The sequence below is a fragment of the Periophthalmus magnuspinnatus genome, chromosome 24 (genome assembly GCF_009829125.3).
Source record: "Periophthalmus magnuspinnatus isolate fPerMag1 chromosome 24, fPerMag1.2.pri, whole genome shotgun sequence".
Taxonomy (NCBI): domain Eukaryota; kingdom Metazoa; phylum Chordata; class Actinopteri; order Gobiiformes; family Gobiidae; genus Periophthalmus; species Periophthalmus magnuspinnatus.
Window position 1 is genome coordinate 11954702 of NC_047149.1, and position 13793 is coordinate 11968494.

General features: G+C 38.4%; 1 protein-coding gene and 1 long non-coding RNA gene across 2 annotated transcripts in view; one reads left to right on the forward strand and one right to left on the reverse strand.

Moving 5' to 3' along the window:
- Nucleotides 1-13793, forward strand: part of LOC117392474 (exostosin-1) — a 152411-nt gene that overhangs the window by 86296 nt on the left and 52322 nt on the right. The gene's annotated exons all lie outside the window — the stretch shown is intronic.
- LOC117393131 (uncharacterized) lies at nt 6039-7372 on the reverse strand. The gene is made up of 4 exons (XR_004543109.2): nt 7287-7372; nt 6789-6883; nt 6317-6335; nt 6039-6236 (listed from the first exon to the last, which is right to left on the reverse strand). It is a non-coding gene; the product is annotated as an uncharacterized LOC117393131 (long non-coding RNA).

A 13793-nucleotide genomic window follows, 5' to 3' on the forward strand; every position in this document is an offset into this window, starting at 1 on the left:
GCCTCGAGGGAAGAGGGCCTCAAAACCGGTGTAAACATGTAGCTGTCCAATGCCCAACTCAAAAACAAATGTAGGCTGTACATATTTAGCTACTGGAAATAAAACACATGTTAGAGGAAAATTAAGACTAGTATAAACACCCAAGTGCCTTTTAGTTTCCAAAAAAACTTTCCAATCATTATTTTCAATATAAATGTATGGGCTCTTGGGGGCCCCCGATGGCTTAAGCAGCTGCTTAGTCTGCGTATAGGCTTGGCCAGCTATTGAGACATGAGTCGTGAGTTAGCTGAAGATTTGGCATTTTTTGATATTTATTTGTAAAAGATCAAGATTTACAAATTTAATCTGTCTATACAAATGCAAATACATGTTTCCTAATACTTTTCCTGTGCAAAAATGAAATCCCATGCTGGTGTGAGCAGTTTGGATCAGATACATAGAGATAATTAATAGTTTTGAGAGCTTTTGACAAGCCCCCTTTTTAGCCAATCAACAGCATGTCTTTAGTCGACAGAGAATTTCTTTTATTTTTGAAATTATTTTCTATTTTTAAATCAATTGGATTTCATCATGTTTTGTATCGAATTCAGTTGTCAAGTTGTCTCTATGTATGATGATTTATGTCCATGTTGCTATTATTTATTTCCAAAAATATATATTAACTCTTAAATTAATTGATTGATTTAAAAATGAATGGTAAATTAATGGGAATTTTACTGATTCCATGATGTGGGTGGGACTGTTTAGCTCCTTTGCAGTAGAGTATTGATCGTTTTAAACTAAATTTGAAACAATTATATTAAATTAAAATAAAACATGTTTTTAAGCAGTCATAATGTCAAATGGAATCTGTTCCTCTTTTGAGAAACTGCAGTGGGCATGGTGCCAGTGTGTCAGAGCAGCCCACGGTCTGCCGGGTGTGGCACTGGATCCACTCTGATAATGACCCAGAGAGACTGGGATTAGGCCTAATCCACACTTAAACCATTCTTCCTCTGATTCTGTCCCTCTGAGAACTTCTCTACAGACACCAGTGTGCACACCTGGAGGACTGCGGCAGGAGGACAAAACTCTATTAAATTAAACTGAAAGCGCTACAAAGCATATAATGAAATTACAAAGCATTATTATTATTATTATTATTATTATTATTATTATTATTATTATTATTATTATTATTATTATTATTGTTGTTGTTGTTGTTGTTGTTGTTGTTGTTGTTGTTGTTGTTGTTGTTGTTGTTGTTGTTGTTGTTGTTGTTGTTGTTGTTGTTGTTGTTGTTGTTGTTGTTGTTGTTGTTGTTGTTGTTGTTGTTGTTGTTGTTGTTGTTGTTGTTATTATTATTGTTATTGTTGTTGTTGTTATTGTTATTATTATTATTATTATTATTATTATTATTAGGCCCAAGCCAAGGACGTCCGGCTAAGAGACTAATTAAAACTGCGTTTTAAGCCCGGAAAATGGCAAAAATCATGTACCAACAATAATGGACAAGCCAGTATAGAGAATTAGAACAGGATGAAAGAAAACCCAGAGAGAAAAATAATGAAAGACAACTCAGTAATACTATCTCAGACTTTGATTTTCATGGAGCCAATGGGAGCCTCACCTGGGAAAAAAATCTACGTAAAAATCTGAAACTGGGCACATACCTCTATCTGCAACTGTGTTACCAAGGCAACATAAAAAATAAGTCATTGAAATACACGGGGTTCAGACTACTGGACTTTGTTGTAGACTAAATCGATGCTTTACACTACTCCAACTATGGCCTAAAATTCAAGTTTCAAGAAGGAGTAATCAAAAATCACAGATAAAAAACATAAAAAATGTCACAGTGGCACCTTCTTAAAAAGTCAAAACACATTATGTCAATCGAAGAAGAGCCCAAACCTTTTTAAACAAAGACAAGTAAAAACTATATATTCATCATACGTCTCTTACTTTTAATATCTTCACTTTGGAATTTCTTTCAAAAAGCTTGAAAATTGGTCAAAATAACCGGGACCTATGTGCAATTAAAAATTTTAATGAATTCTAACATATGGGCTTGGAATACTGAAAATCATCAAAACATGCATATTTCTCACAGGCGATGTCGAACTGAGTCAGACCCAATTAAACATTTGTGCACATTGATGACCTAAATGCAACAATATACAGCGCAGCCTTGAAAATTTTTATGTAGCCACAAAATTTTGTGTGGCGAAGACCACTGAAATTTGTCACACACATCCTCCTTTACTTACTGAACAGGACATGTGGTCTGTATGTGCTCATATTACTGTAACAACACCGAATATGTGCCATCAATGCTTGGAATTTCTGCAACTTTACATGGTTGCTGCCAAAATAGATGTGTTAAACTAAAACAACTATTTTCTAAAATTCAAGCACTTCAAAGCAAGAATTATTCAAAAATTAAAATAAAGAAACATCAAATCATGGCTCAGTGGTGCCCCCTCAAAATTTAACATACATTACAGGAATAGGAGATGACCCCATTGTTGTTTTTTTTTATTTAGAAACCCCAAACTTTGTAGAGACATAGCCAATGTCAAGCCAAGTAAAAATTGATATTATGGCTCCACCCTAAACCCTACAGGAAGTCAGACATATCAGGCGGAACCTGGGACCTATGAAAACATACACACCATCCTTTTGATATCTCCTCTTATTTTGTATTGAAATAGGACCAAAAGTAATCAAAGTGCTAACTATCTCTGTGCTGTTCAAAGTTATTCTTTACATTTTTTAATAAAATGTTTAATGTGGGTGTGGCAATCCCACAACAGTGGCCAGTTTGAAAAGTATGAAAATGTTTGTATCTCTGATATGTAATGGCAACTGACTCAGACCCAGTGAAAATTTGTGCACTTTGACACCTTGAGTCTAATAATATACAATTTATTTGGCTATGTCATAAAATAACCACAGCGCCCCCTTGAACATTTGAATGGGGACACATTTTTTTCTTTGTCATAGAACATTGAAATTTGGTACTCATATTTCTTACAACATACTGAACAAAAAACCCAATGAGGACATACCTCTCACTGGAATGAATGGAGTAATACCTTATAGACACTGATATTGGAGGGAGGGGTGATGTAAGAGGTGGCAAGGGCCTTTATCACTGCGTGTAGCTTTAATAAATATTTATTATTGACCTTTTAGTACTGTAGTGTTTAACAAAATGCCATGTCTTCATCTTTTCAAATTTTTGATCTGCAAGTTTAAAGTAAAATAATTCTCAGATTTATGCTCATACCACGGTGCAGTTTTAAAGTTGCACTATGTAACTTATCAGGTGGAGGGTTAGCTATAAGCTTATCTCCATGTTGGTGCTATTGTTTTTCTTGGAATGTTCCACTATATGGCATTAACGTATCTCTTTTCTGTTTATTCAATTGCAGATGTTTTTGTTGCTAAAATATACCATGGAAATCATGCATTGTGACTCTGAGTGGGGTCACCTCTCCACAGATCTGACCTGTAACACAGCCTGCTGGCATCACCTGCTTGTCTCCATGGAGACAAATGGGTAGAATATTACATACAACGTCATGACATCTCAGTGGAGCAGGTGGTGTTCATTCAAAAAGTTGTGTGGTGCATCTTTATGATTTGATAAAATACTTGGACATAATCTGATGCTGATATTTTTATTTGCATTTTGAACAGTAACACTGAAGGAGGTCGTTGGGAGTCAGGTGGTCCTCCCTGTGTTCTCGTATGTGGTCAGTTTAACGTCTTTGATTCTTCTTCACCTTCTTCCTGCTTTTGGCTTCTGCATAGGCCTCATCATCTGAATCTTTATCAATGGCCTCAAATTAAAAATGTTTGTCTTGTTTTTCTTCTCTGGTTTTGGTTTGGGTTCGGTCAGTTTGTATTTCTGTTCTTTACATTTGAATTTTGACAAGGGCTGAGCATTCACTTCTGCCTTTCTTGTGTCCTCTTAGCATTACTGCCATTGACTCCAGCTTCTTTTAGTTTTTCTTTTCAAGTTTTCTTTTTTTTTTCTTTGACTTTTTGCTGCTGGTGACATGTGTCATGTATTTGGATCTCGTCTGGCTGGGACGGCTCGCTTATGTTGGTCAGATTTACTTACATCGTTCGGTGTAAGATTACCCTTGGCCTTGTCAGTCTCTACATCTTCTGTCTCTGGTAAACTGATTTCTTTCTTATTAGTTTCCTGAATTTCATTGATAGTGACTACCTGTTCCTGGTCAGCGTTTGGCGTTGCAAGGTTGGTTTCACAATCCTCAACTCCAGGTGTTACTAATCTATCTTCATTTTCATTTTTGGTCACCTCAACCACAACATCTGCTGTAGTGTCAATGGGCTTTGGTGACCTGACTTCTTTCGCTTTAATCTCCTGGATTTCATGGACCGTAACTATCTCCTCTGCTAAGTTCATGATAGAGACATGTTCCTGGACACCATGGGGCATTGCCAGGTTGAAATCAGAGTCGTGATTAACAAATTTCTGTCTCATTAGTCTCCTGACCGTTGACGGTGACTACCTCCTCCACTACTAGGTTCGTAGAAGTATATTCCTGGTCACCATGGGGTGTTGCCAGGTTGATTTAATAATCCTCAGGATCCGCTGCAGTGACGACCTCTTCAACAACATTTAAATCCATGCACTGGTCTCTGTAGAAGAAAACATAACTTCTTCAGTCATCTCAATAGTTGGTTTTCCCTTCTTTTTCCTGTTTCTTTTCTTTTTGGTTTATCTTCAAGTTTCTAGTGCATTTACTGATTCCCTGTTCTCCATCGCAGGAATCTGGAGGTTTTCAACAGTGTGCTCCACTTCAGATTGGGATAGTGTGTCCATGTTGATCAGGAGAACCTCTGTATTAGTCAGTGTCTCTGATCAATCTTTAACTATAGTTTTGATCATTCAGCCTCTGTCATGGTGTCATCTGGCTTTGGTGGACTAGTCTCTGTAGCCTCAAATGATCATGGGCCTGCTGGTGCATCTGGCAACATTCACCTCTGTAGTTTCAGTTGCAAACTCTAAAGTATTTTCTTCAATCTGGACCTCTTTAGTGATGACCTCTTCAGCATTTGATATTTGAGTTTCCAGAGATTTCCTCGTTCCAGGAGGCCTTTACGCTGCTCCTTCTACTCCTGCTGCATCTCCTCGTGGGCTCTATGTTCCTCCTTAGACTCATGCTGCATCGCTTTGTAGGCTTGTTTTTCCTCAGTTGTTTTATTGATCTCAATTTGAAGGTTCTCAAATTTAAGTTTCCAGACATTGCTTTGGTCCAGTAGGTCACTGCTGCCTCTCTTTGCTGTCTTGGATCTCCTGAGCAGTTTTCTCCATCTCCTTTTGCAGTTGGTCAAGGAGATGTTCTCTTTCTTCTGTCCACTCCTGCTGCTGGTCCTTGTGGGCCTGCAGCTCTCAAGTGACTTTCTCGTACTCAGTTTGCAGGTTCACAAACTTGTGTCTCGAGTCCTCTCCTCTCTGCAGGAGGCCTCGATGTTTCTCCTCCCTCTGCTCCTCTCTGGCCTTAAAGAAAGATTTTTGGCGCTCAATGACTGGCTCCAATCTAGCATCCATTTTTAAATGTGTTGAAGTATAAATGGGTCTGTTCTGATACTATCTCAAAGAAGACTATCTCTTCTGAGTGAATTATTCTCAAGTGAGGAGTGGTGCGTGCTGTCTGTTAACTGGTTCAATGTGAAGAGAAGTTGAGAGATCACAGATTTTGGACATTCTATTTGTGTGATGTGTTAAAGTTTGGAGCACTGCGCCTGCCATAGTAGGGGCAAGATTTATTTTCTTATTTGCATTGTGGTATTGCACAATCAATGCACATTTCATGGTCTATGTATGTTTATGTAGTTCGTTGGGTATTGCTAAATCTTCCAGTATTTTTATTTGAATAGCTGAATGGAAAGTTGAACTCTGACTTTTCTTTAAAATCTACTTGAGGATTCTATTTGCAACATGCATTCTTCTTCATATTATGTTTTTAATTATACATTAGTATTGGTTCCAAAACATTCAAAAGAATTTCATAGCCTTTTGTAAATGCTCTTTATTGATTAAATCCAAAGACCTTTATACACAATACTTTGGATATGAGTAACACAGAAAGAAGTACAGAAGTAACAGTGGTCACTTGGAGGAGTCCGGCCCTGGGTTGTCGTCTGCTGAGCGTTTGTCCACAAACACCACCTGTGCATCCTGATCCTCAGCTTGTGCTTGGCCCGACCGCAGGATCCTGACCACATTAACAGGCATGTTACAAAGATACTCAATATATAAACTATAATGGTGATAGAAAAGGGTGAATTGTCTTACCCGCCCGCACAGCCATGAACTAAAAGTGGAAAAAAGACAAAGTTAAGTTATTTTCCTCATCATTACTACAAATAAACATAATATAATACAGACATGTTATAAAACACAATATTGTCTGGATCAGTAAACACTGTATGAGTGTCTTTGACATTTTTGAACAACTGTATATTTGTCAGTGAATTATTAGACTAGTAATTTTATCATCTATAGCATCATTTGTACAGGCATTGTGGAAAATGAGCTGGTGGTCCATACAGAGAACTTAGATGTTTAGGTCATATAGAGAGGAATGTTCAGAAGTATGGTTTTAACTTTCTATTTCCATAAAATCATCCACTGTGTCATCCTCACAAAGTTATGTGGTTGTTTTAATGCACAAGACAGTGATTACTATGTCTAATAATTATGTATAAAAATAAAATATATGACGAATGCCTGTTCAGTGTAAAGAACAAAACATTAAGACACATACTTCCTCTCAAAATGTGATGCAGAAAGCCTTCTGCAGGTTGAGCCATAGACATGATGACCAGAGCCAGAGTGAGGAAGACAATGGGGCCCTTCATCCTGTGAAGACAAAACCTTATGTTACAATTATTTGTTAGTTAGTTATAGTAAAAGCCGAAGTTAAATCTGTCAACTGGGCAAAAAAGTTGTAGGAGTGAAGACGTTTCACTGCTCATCCAAGCCGCTTCTTCAGTTCTGGTCAGATGGCTGGTGGACACTGAAGAGAGGAGCTAACTACACTGAAACTGTAAACAGCTAGTGTTTACAGCTTCTCCAGCAATCTGAACCAAGACTGAAGAAGCGACTTGGATGAGCAGCAAAACATCTTCACTCCTAGAACTTTTTGTCCATTTCACAGATTTAAATTTGGCTTTTACTGTGGATCAGACCTTGACGACTGAGGGATTACACAGACGTTAGTTAGTTATGTATATGTTAGGTATGGTATATAAACATGCCATACCTGGAGGAGTAAATGAGTAACAATGAAAGCAATGCAGGAGCTGCCTTATTTTGTCTACTGAGCGACAAAGGCTGACTTTTAAATAGTTTTGAATGAGGATGTTTAGAATTTGGCAGTTCACGAAACTGTGCTGTTTCATGCTGTTTCATTGTGGTCAGATTAGTCAATGCAATGTTCCATACTATTTCCAAAGCACATTTCTAGAAAGCTAAATATGGCCAAATTAATTAATGCAATTCATAGCGATTCATAACTTTGTCTGTGTGTGTGTGCATGTGTATGTGTGTGTATGTGTGTGTGTGTGCATGGTAAACGATATTGATATGTAAATATGTCAATAAAACATGCCTTCGCCTTTTGCAATGCTCCTTATTGTAACATAAGTAACAGTGGTCACTTGGAGGAGTCCTACTCTCAGCAGTAGTCCACCGAGCGCTTGTTCATAAACACCTCCTACAAATGCTGTTTCTGATTGGCTGTGTCTTTACCATGGACCTCCGTGAAAACAGTAATATAGAAAACAGGGTCAAAGCACAATGCCTTTCAATGTTTCAATGGTTACACTATAGGGTAAATGAAGTCTTACCCGATCAAAATGCTGCCATCTAAGAAAAATACATATAAAGGATTTAGTCATACAATTTTTGATACTTGATTATCAAATTATACTCATTCAGACCATACTTATTACATAAATGTCCATGCATAAAGGTTTAAGTACACTCTTGAGAAAAATTTTACCTAAAAATATAATGTAATTATTCAATCAGTGTCCGGGTGCAGAGATCTTCAGAGCAGAAGCCTCCCTCATGGAAAATGTTAGTTATCAGCCAACACGGTTGGTAATAGTTAAGGTTAGCATTGAGTTTAGAAACATACTAGATTATGGTGAACGCCTCGTCAGTGGTACATGGTTATTTTCATTTTGCAAAGATATATTTGCACTAAAGAACACAGAACAAAGAGTATGCTCTGTATTTAACAACATACCTGATGTTGGATTAATGAGTTTGATGATTTTGAGAGGATTTTCCTGGTTGCAGAGACTACTGTGTGGCACAGCAGTGGCATTTTGTAGATTATAATTAGGAAGAACAGATCTGTTTTGAAATCGGCATAGCTGCCACCTCGATTTGGAAACCTTAAGTATATGAGCACGTGACAGCTTTCTATGTTTTTCTAATTATTACTTTGTTCAGTGGGATAGTACCTATAGTAAATATTTATCATAGTTTCATAGTTATAAAATATTAATACATAGAATTCCATCAAATATTGCAGGTACAATTTATGCACAAAAAACACAATTTTCTGACACTTAAATCTTTCATTTAACAAAAGAAAAAAACAAAAGGTGTAATATATTTTAATAGACAAATACCAACAAATTTTGGAAATTAGACAAGTTTTGGCCCTTGTTTAGAGTTAAGTTGCTAGGTAACAGTCAGCGTTCCTGAGGTCTCATTAAGAAACTATGTGTATCTACAAAATGATCATGTACATAGTTACATGGTTTTCCAGGTTACATTTGTGATCTAGTGCAATTAAATAATTACGCTAATAATGAATTACATATAATATATCAGCATATATTATAAACTTAATGCAGATTAACAACTATCTTGCTGTATTATACTGATATTTTGTTCATTTGTTGACTTGCAGAGAAGGTTTTTGTGGAGTCTTCGCATGTGTGCTGTTTCTCCCACACTTTTGTTAGATAATATTGTGAAACATTTGATGTATTCTTACAACAGGTTTGATGAGAAAGCAGAAGAGTGGTGTGTTTTATCAGTGTTAGCAGGCTTATGTGTGTCTGTGTCTCCGTGACTCATTTAAACATGTACCACAGATCTGAGGAAACACCTGAGGCTGGAGTGATGTCAGCGGTTTCATTTAGTACATTCATGAAATAACCAAGGCCATATATCTGATATGTGTTGTTCATCTGTTAGTTAACACTGAATACTATAGATTTCATAAGCCGTTGTACAGTACATAGTGAGTCTAATTACATGTGCATGCTTTTCTGGGTTCCACCAATATTTAATTTAATTTTGTTGTGGTACAGCAATGGAGAGACCCAAAAAAGTGGACACAACACCGAATTGGAAAAAGGTTGAATTTATTTTACTGGTTAAGGATGCAGATTGGAGTGTGGCTGGAGCAGGTAAGGATTAGTCAGCTTGATTGCCAGCAGGTGTGATGATTCTCAGGTCCCAGGGGAACATTGCCAGGGAATGCTCTGTAGAAGACCCTGAGGAGGGACTTATCCAGGATGTTGCAATGAGGAACCCAGGGGTGCTTTTTGGAGATGGATTACGATGTCTATCCACAAGTCTTTGATTGCGAGTTGCCATGCACTGCAGCACGAGCAGCCCTCTACAAATGTCGACAGCACCTTAAGTGAACCTGGACTAACAGAACACCCATATCTTCCTCTTGATCTGGAAAATGGGGAGGCTGCAAAACCAAATACACCATGAATGCAGTCATACGTATGGCAGAGGATACGAGGGAGTTGTGGGCATATACAATTCAAGGTAAGTAAGTATGAGTTCCAAGTGTCTGGGTTACGGGCAGTGAGAGTGCAGGGGTGTTTTGAGGTTCTGGGGGCAGTTTCTGGGTTGGGTTTGTTGAGTCTCACGGATCACTCTTTCAATCTCCCAGTGAATAGACACGACCAGGTAAGTGAAAGGGGAATCTGAATTGTCAACATTTGCCGAAATCAGAAGTGGACTGAAAAGACCAAGTGTCTGGCTTAATATTCCAAGAACCAGGGTTATAGGCAAGGATGAAGTTGAACCTTCCCAGAAACAGAGTTGAGCCTCTCAACAGAATTGATGACAGCTTTTTGTGGTCGGTCCAAACAGTAAAAGGATGTTCTACACCCTCCAACCAGTGTCTCCACTTCTACAAAGCCAAGACCACAGCCAAAAGTTCTATTCCCAATGTCATTCCCAATGTCATCTGAAGGGATCATAGGCCAAGAGAAAAAGGCACATGGATGCATTTTTTAATCTTTTAGAGAATGCTTGAATTGGACTGCTCCTACACCGGAGTCTGAAGCATCAACCTAAATGATGGATTGCCTGGAGTGATCAGGGTGAGCTAGGACAGGAGCAGAGGTACAGTGCCAAGAGTAGAGAAGGCATCTTCCACATTACTGGACCACTTAAAAGGAGTGAAGGTAGAAGGAACAAGGGTCACTGGGGCTGCCTTGATGAAAGTTGCATTTCTCCCCTTTCACAAAGCTTGTTCTCTAGGAGGCATTGCAGAACAAGCCTGATATGCTGAACATGTTCCTTAAAATTCCTGGAAAAAACGAGGATGTCATCCAGATAAACAAAAACAAACTTATTAAACATATCTTAAACCACATCATGAGCTTGGAAAACTGCCGGTGCATGTGTTGGGCATTTTGAGTATTTGATGATGCCATTTGGCCTAAGTGTCAGTCTTCTACTCACCTTGTCAAATGCAAACAAGGTGATAGGCATTTCTCAAATCAAATGCTCAAATGAGTGGAACCCTGTGCCTACAGGTAAAAAAAAAATGGATTTATCAACCCTGCTACAAAATAATTTTTTATATAAGCTTCCCTTTCTGGACTGGAAAGTTTATATAAGCAACTAGAGGGCAATGGGGCGCCAGGGAGCAGATCAATTGCACAATCATAGGGACTATGTGGAGGCACAGAAAGCGCTTTCTGTTTGTTGAACACTTTGATGATGAGGTACAGCAGGCAGATCTGGAGGACTGGGAGAAGAGGGAAAGACAAGATTGCTGGAGGTTATGGCTCTCTGGAGACTGTTCGAGTGACAAAAAAATACTCCAGCTGGAAATATTAGCCCAGTCAATATGATGATTGCACAATTTTAACCAGAGATTCCAAAACTATAGGGGCATGGGGAGATGAAATCACTTTAAACCCCTCAGCAGCTAATACGCGAAAATCTATGGCATATTGAGCAACAGAAGATGAGCCGTGATTAAGTGAGTAAATGTTTAGCTGCTTCTTTGCCTATAAGAGGGTGATCAAATATCTTCCTCATTTCAGCAGTGAAATTAGACTTACACAAGGTGGAGTCATATTCCCAAACTGTTGTTGCCCATTGTGTAGCTAGTGAGTAGACTAAGTAGACCAAGGCAATGTGAGACTTATCTGTGCAGGAGTTGTTGAGTTACTGGTCGAAGCACTAGAGGAGGAAGTGGCCACAGGATCCCAGATCACCAGAGTAGCGCTCTGCAATGTGCAGAGGTGGTAGGCTGGAATGGACAGGGAGCAGTAGCTTGAGGATGACCAGCAGTGTTGCAATTGCAACACAACTGCTGAGCAGTAAGTTGGTTCATTTGAGTGGTTAGTCGAGTAACATTTTCAGATAACTCACAGAGCTTTTGAGTTACTTGCTTCAACGTTTCCTCATGATGGCCCACTCTGATTCCCTCTGTGGCCAGAGCCTGAAGAACTGGGTCTTGGTCCTGGTCTGATGGGTCCATATGTCCAGATTATTCTGTTGTGGCAAAGCAATGGAGTGATCCAAAGCAAATGTACACAAAACCAATTTGGAAAAATGGAAAAAGATTGAATTTATTTTACAGGGTAAAAAGCTGCAGGATGCAGGCTGCAGTGTGGCTGGAGCGTGGCTGGAGCAGGTAGGGACCATTGGAGAGCAGAAAAAACAGGCAAGTCAAAAAAGGTTTGTATCAAAAATTGCAGTATCTGAGCAGCCAAGAAGTTCATCTTGTGTAGGACGAAAACAATCTCTCAGAGTAGCTGTTGAGCAGGCCTTAAGTAGTCAGCTTGATTATCAGCAGGTGTGTGATGATTCTCAGGTCCCAGGAGACTCCGCCTTCACACACACACCCACAGAGGGGAAAGGAGGGAGGGAAGCATGACAACTTTTCTGTTATAGGCGACATTTTGAGGACTTTCACCGTTCAAGATCTGGAGAAGTGTTTCTGGCTACTGCATTGCGGTCATCCATGGTTGTTTAGTCGATTAATCAAGCAATGGTGTCTGGGATCTATTTGGAATAACAGCAGAAGGGAGACATAAGTTGATGAGTTACCTGAAGAGTTGGTATTTTTTTGCTATTTATATATAAAAAGGCATATTAGTTTGGATCAGATACATAGAGATACGTAATAATTTTGAGAGCTTTTGCCACGCCCCCTTTTTAGTCAATCAACAGTACGTCTGTAGTCGATCAAGAATTTCTTTAGTTGATTACAGCCCTAGATCCTACTTAAGATTGTTTTGAAATTATCTTCTATTTTCAAGTCATTTGGATTCATCATATTTTGTATGTTTTGCAGTAATTTTTTTTTTCCCCAAAAATATATATTCAATCTTAAATTAATTGACTGATTGATTAAAAAATTGATGGCAAATTAATGGGAATTTTGCTGATCACATGACGTAGGTGGGACTGTTTAGCTCCTTTGCAATAGAGTATTGATTGTTCTAAACTAAATTTGAAACAATTATATTAAATTGTTTTTAAAACATCTTTTTAAGCAGTCATAATGTCAAATTGAATCTGTTCTCCTCTCGAGAATCAAGCTGCAGTGGGCATGGTGCCAGTGTGTCAGAGCAGCCCACGGTCTGCCTGGTGTGGCACTGGATCCACTCTGATAATGACCCAGAGAGACTGGGATTAGGCCTAATCCACACTTAAACCATTCTTCCTCTGATTCTGTCCCTCTGAGAACCTCTCTACAGACACCAGTGTGCACACCTGGAGGACTGCGGCAGGAGTATTATGTATTTGATGAAGCCATTGTAATTTGTTTAATGTAATTATCAATACTGTATAGCTCTGTAGGTTAACAACAATATAAACAATATAATTTTCTTTTATGCATAAGTTGGTTGAGAAGATGTTAAACTTTGACATTTCTATGCATTAATATAACAGTTCAGTAATTTGAGTTTAAAAGTCAGATATAGAAACTAATATGTAAGTCTGATCTGACATGGCCTTCACGCTGTGCAATTAATCAACTTAATTGAAATCAAGATTTAGTCATCTTTAATCATCTTGGGTCTTTTTAGTGAAAAGAGTACCGAATATATTTAGTTTGTGTATCAATAGGATGAAATCAAATAGAATAAAAAAATGATCTATGAATTTGGGAAGAAACAAAACATGACTTCTTTCTTGTTTATTGCCCATTGGCTGGCACTATGGCCTCAAAGCAAGACGTGGGGTTAGATTCCAGGGTATTTCTGTGTGGAGTTTGCATGTCTCTCCTCGTGTCTAGGTGGGTTTCCTCTGGGCACGCTAGTTTCAACCCAAAACATGCTCAATAGTTAAAATCCTCTAGCTAAGGTAATCCTGACCAAGTCTAGCTCAAAACCTTGAGATCGGTTCTTACTGCTCCTGACAGGTTTCTCCAGAAACATTGAAAGATGTGTCAAATGCAAAGGACAATTTCCCGACAGGAAGAAGAAAACGTACATTTATATCAACAATATGATGGATTAGAAGTAAGCATTTCTAC